Raw genomic sequence first — 10,323 nt, forward strand, 5'->3', positions numbered from 1 at the left:
TTCCCTACCCCACCCCTGCCTGGAGCTAAAACCCCCCTGAGGCCTGGATGCCCTCTCCAGTTTGACTGAAGCTCTGCCCCTGGGGTCAACAGACCCGAGACTTTTTGTTCCTGAGATTGTTTCACGTGCACCAGGGCCTTGGGGTCCAGAAGGCTCACGATTAAAGGGCTGGACCCTCAGGGAGAGGGAGGTGGGTGAGTCGGTGCTGGGTAAGGCTGGCCTGGGCCGGAGGGTGAGAAAGGGACGGAGGTCACGCTGCTTCTGCTCAGGAAATGCATCTTCTGCGCAGTGGGAGTGGGCTGCGAATGGCCCGCCATTCCCACACTGGGCCTCAGGCCCCGCACCCCAGGGCCCCGCACCCCAGGGCCCGCAGTGGGTTTGGGAGCAGCACCCTCACCTGTCTGTGCTCTCAGCTCAGTGCAGCCCTGAGGCTTCCCAATCAAGGGCAAAGCCTGTCTGCAGCCCCTGGGGAAGGTACCAGGAAGTGGGGGGCTCTGAGTGAGATGGGGCCCCCCAGGACCCCAGGGGTCTTTGCAGAGTGTCAAGGAGGACCTGCAGCCTGTCTCATAAGCTTCTAGGGGGCCTGGGAACATCCCCAGAGGCCTGTGTCCTTGGTGACCCTGGGGGGATCCCGCCCAGCCCCTAAGCCCTGGCAGGTTGATGCCTTTGTTGGGGGGGGGGCAGGTTACTGTTTGTCTGCTGGTCCTCCACGGCAGCAGGGAGGCCATATCCTACCTCTCCTGGGGGTGCTCTTGCCTCTGTGAAGACGATCCGCCCTGGGACACTGTTTTCTCAGTCCCGAGACACCGTGTCCCTGGAGCTGGGCCCCCACTGGGGGGATGGAACCTACCCTAGCGGCTCAGGCACTCAGCAGGTGCTGGGCACCTGCCTTGAGCCTGGTGTTCAGCTGCCCCCGAAAAGTCAGGCCAGGAGTGAGGTCCCTGTCTGGTGGGTGACCCAGGAGAAAGGGCCCCTCCCAGGGGGGTCCCAAACCCCGTGGGTGGTTCCAGCAGGCGGAGTGGGGCTGTTGCAATGGCAGCCACACTGAGGATGGCCTGAGGGACAGGGGGCCACAGCTGCCACCTCGTCTCTGTCTTGGGTGTGAGGCCAGTCTTGTGGTCTCTGGAAAGTGGGTCTCTGTGGGGAGCAGCAGGGCATTCGGGGCAACCCCGCGTTCTCCCCAGGCGTGGTGCATGTCGAGAAGATGCAGGCTCTGCTCGGCCCCAGACAGAGACGGCCATGACCCCAGAGACTTCTACCTGCTGTGTCCCCGCTGCACGCACACCTTCCACTGAGTGGGTCTCTCTGCACCGGGCCTGGAGGGAGGCCCAGCTCGTCACACGCTACAGGTGGGGTCTCCCGAGAATACCCTCAGCCTGTCCTTCCACCTCCTTCGCCCCCACCTTCCCTGCCAAGGGGCGGCTACCTGCGGCTCTGGGCTGGAGAGCAGGGTCAGTCCCAGAAGCCAGCTGTGTTCCTGTGATCTCCGATCAGGAGGTGCCGGGGTCACTGATGACCCTTGCTTTGTCCCCATCAGCATCCTCAGGAAGGACATCTGGTCCTCGTCGCCGAGGTGGGACAGGTGGCCCTGGTAACCTGGTGAGTCACAGCACGTCACACGTGGCCACCTAGGGTCACGCTGGTCCCCTCAGCTCCGGTGCCAGGACCCCAAGGTCCACTGCCACCTGCCGTGCCTCCTCGCCTCACCCATTTATCTTCGGGGGCCCCTGTTGCCCCCGGCTCCCACACTAGAAAGCTGGGGCCACCGCCTCCCTCTCCGCCCAGACGGCCTCCTCTGAGCTGGGACCGGCCCCTGCAACACTCCTGCTCCCTGGTTGGGCTGAGCCCTGACGGCCACCTAGTCTGCCCTGTGACCCTGCCGCCGGGGGTCCTGGCCCAACGCCTCTCTGCCAGCAGTCCAGTCCAGTCCTGGCTCATCTCTGCCCAGCATCCTGGCAACACCCATCTCAGTTGGCGGCCCTCCCATTGACCCCAGGACCCCTTGCCAGGCAGAGCCAGCCACTCCTTGGGGAGCCAGGAGAAGGGTGCAGACAAGGGAGGGACCCTGAGAGACCCACGGCATATTCTGCCTTCTTCCACCACCACCCCCTCCGTCTGCTGGAATCCTGGGCAGCCCCATTCCTGCCCTTGGGTGACAAACTCTCCAACAGGGTCCCAGCACCTCCCCTCGTGCAGTTCGGTGGCTGAGTGCCGGAGCTGGGTCCTGAACCGGGTCACTCAGCCCCCTGTGGGAGACCTGGGGCCCTTACCCATCCAGGTCTGCACAGCAGCTGCCCAGCCACGTGCAGTCCTTCAAGGTGGTGCAGCCCTTGGGCTCTCAGGAGGCGGCCTGCCCTCTGGCGGCAGCACCAGGCAAGGGGAGCCCGGCCAGCGATTCCTGTCTCCATACACCAGGCCTGGGAGGGAGTGCCAAGTCCATGAGGTCCAGCCCCTTGTTGACCGATGGGGAAACGGAAGCCCAGAGCAGGCAGGGGCTTTGACAAGAGATGGCGCCCCTTCCCAGCCTCGAGGTGACTTCCCTGTGGGCTAGACAAGGGTCATGGACCAATGACCTGGAGAAATAAGCGTCCCCACAACGTTCCAGGATAGTTTGAGAGGTCCGGGGTTTGGGAACTTTAAAAACCAACCCGAGAGGCTGGGATCGTTGGGACCAGCAGGGCACACGCCCCAAAGTCAGTGGTGTGGGCTGCTGGAGGAAACAGAGGGCAAGGAGCCAATTTTTTAAAACGGAGAGAGAGCTCCTGGAATCAGTAAGAATGAGAAACCTGAGCAGGCAGGTCTCAAACAGGGAGGAAATGAGAAAGCCAGGCAGGAAGAAACACAGGTACAGGCCTTGGAGGCGGTTCTCCATTGGCACGCGTAGGCAGCCTGCTCACTCTTCCCCCCCAGGGTGGAGACCACCCTGGATGAGGCTTCAGACAGTTGGTGGTCACTCAAACGCACCTGAGACAAATACAAAGAGGCTTTGTATGTTTTCGTATCAAAATTTTAATGAGGAATTTATTTTTCTCTTATATTTACTTGTTTACTGGTAATCTGAATTAAAAACTAAAAAACAAAAGGGACTGTTTTGTTTGCTGGCACGTAGAGGTGAGGGGCAGAGTCGTCCATAGGAGCCACCTTGCCTGGGCCCTGAAGGGACTCCTGGGGACACTGCTGTGGCTGGCACTCCTGTCCAGCCCCAGGGGTGACCCTGTGAGGGATGGGGAGGCCTGGGGCCCAGGAGGGTGGCACCGTTCTCAAGGAGGGTGGCCAGCTGGCCTTTGCTGCAACTCTGGGTAAACAGTCCAGGTTTCGAGTCTAACATTATCTCTTCCATCGCTCAGCTCACCCCGCCTGAGCCGTATTGCCACTCCCAGCCCATGACTTCCTGGTAGCTGCTGACCCAGGCTTACTAATGCAGGTGTCAGGATGTTTCATGGGAACCTGCTTGTCAAATACCCGTGATGACTCAGCCCACAGTGGAAATACAGGAAAAGAAGCCCTCCTGGGGCAGGAGACCCACATTCCAGCACAGGAGGTGGTTCCTGGGAGGCCTCAGACCCAGCCAAGCCTGCCCCCCACACACACAGCCTGCCCCTCATACACGCCCATCCCCCCACAGCCTGCCCCACCCCACCCACCCCACCCCCTGCACAGAAATACACACTGTGCGCTTCTTCCCCACATAAAGCTGGGCTGGGTACCCGCTCCCCTTCCCAGCCCTGCGGGATTCACCCTGCAGCCTCACCCCTCCCAGCTGGCTCAGGCCAATGCCTGCTCCCACCCTCCCGGCACCCCTACTTTCTCTCTCCTGTGCTCTTAGAGAGAAGGGACCTGGAGGGTCAGATCCCCAGCACCCAGTACTGCATTGGGCGCTGAGGGCAGTCCTCGCCAGCACACAAAATAGTCCCTTTTATTTTTTAGTTTTTAATTCAGATTACCAATACACAAGTAAATATAAGAGAAAGATAAATTCATTAAAATTTTGATATGAAAACATACAAAGCCTCTTTGTATTCGTCTCGGGTGCGTTTGAAGCACAGACATCCGAAGAGGTCAGAGCGCCATCCAGGGTCTTCTCCGTCACAGATGGGCCCCAGGCTGATCGGTCGTACTGAAGGACTAGCGGATGGGGTTTGCTTCGTAACCCTGGAGTCTGGGACGTGTGCCTGGGACCTGGCCGTGGGAGGTAGAGTCCTCCCCGTCACAGCCCGGGCTACGCTGTCCCTTCCTTGGATTTCTGGTCCTCTGTGGGTTTTCTCTGCGGGTCCCGAGGACCGTGGCACTTCGGGCCCTTCCCTCCCTGCCCCCCTCCACCCCCCACCCCGGGAACCGCAGCGCCAGCCTCAACATCAGCGCTGCATCACCTCTAGGGGGCGCCGTCGTCCTTCTGTTTCCCTTTCGTTTTGCGTCATTGTGGGCAAACTTGGGGATCTTCGATGAGTAATGGGGAAGGTGATCCTGGGATCACCTGGGATGATGAAGTAGGAAACATCTCGGGACAGAGGGAAATGGGACGCGCCGGTGGGACGCTGTGACCGCGAGCCGGGCCACGTTTAGGCTGCTTTAAAAACACAAGTAACTGCTCTCCGACTTCGGATGACCCGAAGGACAGAAGACGTGAAATGCCACCCTTAAAGTTAGAACTGCCCATCGGGTGGACGCTAAGAAACGCGTCCGAAACCCACCTGGCGCGGCATCCTGCAGCTGATGAGGGTCCCGACGACCCCCGAGAGTTGTCTGGTTGGGGCGGGACGGGGCAGTCAAGCTCAGAGCCCGACAGCCACAAACCCACTCGAGTCACATGACCAATTCTGAGCAATCACAGTACAGCAAGCCGCGGCCTCAGCGATTGGTTCAAGGATGAGCATGTGATTCGAACTGGCCAATCAGGACTCAGGAATGTCTACTCAAGGCAGAGTTCTGGGAAACAAGGGTGAGTCGGCGGTGAGAGGTTTGGGTTTTCGGTGGGCCTCTAGTTGGGACGCCGGGACACCGCACGGCGGAGACTTACAGTCCCAGCGCACCCGGCCTTCCGGGAGACTTCAAATGGTTTCCCGAACAGGCTCGCGGTGGTCGGAGATTGTCCTGCTTCTCCGAGGGATGCGTGGGAACTCGAACCCGAGGCCTGAGCCGGGTCCCTGCGCCCCGAGCAGCAGGGGCACGTATGAGTCTGGGCCTTCCTTTTCCCACAGGACCGCTGCACAGTCGCACGGTCGCTGGTCCTTTGCCCTTACGACGTGACAACGCTACGCCCTTCTGTCCTTGGGAGGAGCGCAGGGGTTGTGAGTTTAAACACAGGTGTTCGTTGAGGTGCAGTGCCCAAAATTCGTTTACAGAAGAGCATAGCGAGGCATGTGCGAGGCAATGGCTTCGTGTATTCAAGAGTCGTGCAACTATGCCCACACTAAATTTACAACAGTTTTTTTCATCACCCGGGAAAGGAATCCTGTACTCACCAGCCATTCCTCTCCATCCCTTCTGCCCAGCCCTGGGCAACTGGTGATCCACTTTTAGTCCCTGTAGATTTGCCTGTGTATGCACATACTACAAATCATTCCTTATTCATTTGAAGTTCAAGTTTAATTGGGTGTTCTGTAGTTTTATTTGGTAAGTTTGCTCCCACCCCCACCCCCAATGCTGGATATCCAAGCACCGTCACCTGGGGAAGGAGACCCTGGCATTGACCAGAGCCCAGGGTCCCCTGCATGTGGAACGTACTCTCACCTGCCAACAGATTTCCAAGAAAATGGAACTCCAAAAACACCAGGAAGCCAGGGAGTTGTCCCTCAGCACAGCCCTCTTGGGAAGGTGCAAGGGCTCAGAGTACAATGCCAGGACAAGGTCAGGAAGTGAGGGGATTTTAGGCCTACCAGTTCCCCAAAGACCTTATATGAAATCTTTTTTCCACATTGTCCCTTTTTCCATACTTTGTAGATCTCTGTATATTTAAAAACAGTTCTGCAGGGTCTGGCAGAAGTAACGCCTGCTGGAATGTGGTTGGTAGGATGATAATATGGATGTAATAATTCATAGTTTTAGTTTGAACATTTCACCTGAATGTCATATGGTGTGCTTGAGTGTGATATTGTTATATTTCAGAGTTACATGCTTATGACTGTAATAAAAAAGAGGCCCTCTGGCAGGTGTGGATGGAGCTCTGGCCTGCAAACTGAAAGGTCACCGGTTTAATTCTCACTGGGCACATCCCCGGGTTGCAGGCCAAGTCCCCAGTTTGGGGCAGGGGGTGTGAGAGGCAGCTGATTGGTGTATCTCTCACACATTGCTGTTTCTGCCATCTTTCTTCCTCCCTTCCCCTCTTTCTAAAAGTGAATAAATAAAATCTAAAAAGCTTTTTTTTTTTAAAAAAAAAAGGGGGGGTTATTTGTCCTGGAGCTTGTATCTGTGTGTTTCTTAAATCACAGCGTTTCCCAGCTGCCTCTCTCCCATCTGGTCCCAGCAGTGCTCTGATGGGCACAAGGGTGCTGACACGCGGCGATGCCCCGAGTCTGTGCTTCTTGGCGAACCCAGGGATCGTGGTTGGCACCCCACAGCCAGTCTGTGAAGGGATGAGATAGTGGGAGGCTGCTATCCGGTTCTGATCTGACTTTCACGCTGAGACCTCTGCCTTGGGGGAAAAAAATCACAGTGTTTCAGTTCGATGCTGGTGTTTCTGGGCAGTTCTGCTCCCCCTGTACCCATAGCTCTGGCCTTCCTTTGCCCTGGATGGAGGCCCTGCTGGGGGTTGGGGTGTGGGGAGGGGCTGTGGCTGGTGCCTCCCCTCCCTGCCCCCTGTAACAGAAGAGTAAACTGAGGCTCAGAGGCCTTGCCAGCTCAGCAAAACCAGGGGAGGCTTGCAGACTAGCCTGCCCACTTTACAGTCGGCTTCCTTCTTTCTCTGAGGGTCAGGTCAGGCCTTGGTCACGGAACCTGAGCATGATTCACAGGTGCCAGGCCCTCTCTTGTTTCATCTATTTATATAATATTTTGCTCATTCATTCCCTGCTCTTGTTCCCCTGACCCCACAGGCAACCCTTCAGATGGGTTTTGTGTGCTTGAATACTTTCCATCTCAAAGGATGGCAGATTTCAATGCTTAAGATTACTACCAGACAAGGAATGATGGGGAAGATCTTTAACTTGTCATGGCCACAAAAAGGATCCTACAGAAAAATAAATAAGGAAATAAATATTTAAAATGTGTTTTTTAAGTAAACCTATTTTAGAACAGTTTTACATGTTGGTAAAGTGTGAAGATAGTGCACAGAGGCCCTACCAGTCCCCACCCCCTGCACCAGGGTCTCCGGGACATCTCACACAGGATGGGGCACTTGTTACAATGCATGAGCCCGTCCTGATACATTTTTTAAACTAACGTCCACACTTTACTTCTTCAGTTTTACAGCCTGCTGTAAAACTATTGTTTTACAATAGTTGTTCCTCTTCTGGGCAGAATCTCCCCTGACGAGTGGGTGGCGGGACTCCTCGGGCTGCTGGGGGCGCTGGCTGCCTCTCAGAAGGTGCTGGTGCCGGGCAACCGGGATGGGGCTGAGTGCTGGGCGGTGCTGGTGCCGATGTCCCCTCGCCAGGACCCGTGTGCCACTTCTCTCAGTGTCGGTCTGGCCTCGTGGGCGTGGGGCAGGGAGACCGCGGAGGCCAGGCGCCTTGTCAGTGGTCACACCAAGGTCCTGCTCTCCACATGAGTCATGGTGATGTGACCTCACCTGGCTGAGGCGGTTTCCAGGTGTTTCCACTCGTCATCCCCTCCCCTCCTTATGTTCACTCAGGGAGAAGGTTACTGAGCCCTTTCACACCTGACAGAGAAGGGAGTGATGCCTCTGTGCAGAGCAGAGCAGGGCTGAGGAGAGCAGAGCAGCTTCGTAAATTATTCGACGGTCTTCTGCACGGGACATTTGCCTCTTCTCCTCTTTCTCTTTCTTTTCAGTCATTTATAGATCAGTATGAATGAATGGATACCCATCCCTATACTCTGTGATTCAACCCGACACTGTTGTGTATTTTGTTTAGATTATTCCAGCTTCAGCTCCAGGGAGCCCCTTCCCCGTGTGTTCCTCACGCAGCCTTGTTGTGAGCCATTGTTGTCTGGTTTTGTTTTCAAGCACTTCCTTACCTTCTAGCTGTACTAGCGAGCTCAGGACCCCATAACAGGACCGCAGGGCTTGGTCTGGGACAGGGGCGTCTCCGCCTGAGCTGCACCGACATCTGGGGCCCCTCTGTGTACTGGGGCAGCATCCCGACCTCCACCCACAAAGACCATCAACTGCCTTCCCTGTTGTGACAGGGTGGGATGGGGGGCACTGCCAAATGCCTCCCATAGCTCCACCCCAGCTGAGACCCCTGGGCGCCTGGGGCCCGAGTGAGCTTTCTGGGACAATGGAAACACTCTGCTGTGCCGTCTAAGCCAGGCGCCCCAAAACCCTCGGGACACAGCTAGCGAGGCGAAGGAGCTGGGTTTTCGCTCTTACTTGTTCAATCAAGCTAAACAGCCGTGAGTGGCTAGCGGCCGCTTCTGGAGCAGGCGCCTGTCAGAGCTGGAGCCCAGCCTGAGCCTGGGCCTGACCTGCCCCCGTCTGGCTGCTGGTGGGCTGTTGCTGACAGGCACCATTTCCGTTTCCGTCCTGGTGTGGGTGAGGGATGCCTGCTTCTGCCCCATTAGTCATGGGGTTGGCACAGGGCACCCAGAACCTGAAAGGCTGCTCTTCCCGACTCCCACCGATGCCTTCCTCCAGCCAGAGCGTAAGCTTGGGGCGACTGGCATTTTCCGGATTTTCCTGGACCAGTAGCTGGGCACTAGATGTGGGAGACACACACCTGAACACACACGCACAGGCAAGCACCTATGCGCACTGCCTTTCACCCTTGGGAGGCCCTCCAGGTCCGACCAGGGGCCCTACGTGCTGGCCCCCTCTCACAGGCCGAGGTCATTCCTCCTTCTTCAGATCTCAGAGAAAGGTCACCTTCCTCTGGAAGCTGCCAGAAGCCACGGACCACAGCCCGGTGCCCACATCGTCTGGAGTGTGACCACAGTCCTTGTCTGTCCTAAACCCCTAGACAGAGACTCGGATGGTGAATTTTGTTAATCAAATGGGAATAAGCATTACTGCTGGCCTCACCCCTCGGCACATACACTCAGGTCCTAGGGCGAGGGGTGGCCTCGGGTCCCCACCCCAGAGGACCTGAGCAGGAGAAGACTGTCCAGCCTGGGCACCGTCCACTGCTCTGTGGGCAAACATTGCCGCTGCCAGCTGTGTGAGGACTGTGCCGAGCAAGGGCACAGCAGCGAGGCAAACGGTTAGCGTTCACACAGCACTACCTTGTTTCCAGGCCCTGCTCTGAGGTGTGTGTGGTGGCCCCCTAGCCTCCTGCGCAGCCCTCGGGTCTCATGTGCTTGTCCCTGTTTCGAAGATGAGAAAACAGAGGCACAGGAGGACTGAGTCCCCCGTCCCAGGTGGCACAGCTGGTGGCGGAGCACGGATGGAAACTTAGGTACCCGACCCCCGAGCCCTGTCCCTCAGCCACTGCCTTTGAAGGTGGTGGCCCCTCCAATCCTGTTCAGGCGTGTCTGTTACTCCTGCGCATTGTGGGCGCCAGTTCAGTGTCCTGAGCATCGACTGGGTATGTTCCCAAGCAGGGGTGGAGCCCACGACCTTCTGCTTATGAGATGATGCTCTGACCAACTGACCCACACCGGCCAGGACTGTTTTAAAGTGTGCAGTTCAGTGGCTTTTGAGCATCCGTGAGGCTGTACAATCATCACCTGTACTTCGTTCTGGAAGGTGTTTGTCATCCCAGAAGGGCCCAGGGCCCATCAGCTCCAGCCCCCTCCCCAGCTCCCAATCCGCTTTCTGTTTCACACAGATTCTGTGTCTGTAAAGCCTGGCCCTTTGTGTCTGGCTTCTTTAATGTTTTCAAGAGTCATTCACCTTGTAGCTTTGGTGCTCCATTCCTTCCATGGCTGGGGAATAATGATCCCACTGTACGGACTGGCCGTACTTTGATGATCCATTCGCCCATTTGGGAGATTTGGGTTGTTTGTACTTTTGGCTGTCGTAATATGATTACATATAGTAAATTATAAAACGCTGCTCTGAACACGTCAGTTCAGTCTCCAGACGGATGGGAGGCTGGCCATCCTGGCCTCGCCCTTTGAAACCCTGGTAGCTTCCCCTTCACCCTTCAAGTCTGACACCAGGGTGCCCTTACTTTGCCCCAGGTTCGAGTGTGCAGGGCGTCGGGGTTCTTCAGCACCAGGCCAGGGGGCACACCTGTGTCCCCTGTGTCCCGGCCTGTGTCATCTCAC

At 57.0% G+C, this 10,323-nt stretch overlaps 1 non-coding gene across 1 annotated transcript; it reads left to right on the forward strand.

The window, feature by feature from the left end:
• Positions 1 to 6,382: 6,382 nt before the first annotated feature.
• LOC119003399 (small Cajal body-specific RNA 6) lies at positions 6,383 to 6,626 on the forward strand. Its single transcript, XR_005069957.1, has one exon.
• Positions 6,627 to 10,323: the final 3,697 nt, after the last annotated feature.

The sequence above is a fragment of the Sturnira hondurensis genome, unplaced genomic scaffold, assembly GCF_014824575.4.
Source record: "Sturnira hondurensis isolate 20B ecotype Veracruz unplaced genomic scaffold, ASM1482457v3 Scaffold0001221, whole genome shotgun sequence".
In the NCBI taxonomy this organism is placed as follows: domain Eukaryota; kingdom Metazoa; phylum Chordata; class Mammalia; order Chiroptera; family Phyllostomidae; genus Sturnira; species Sturnira hondurensis.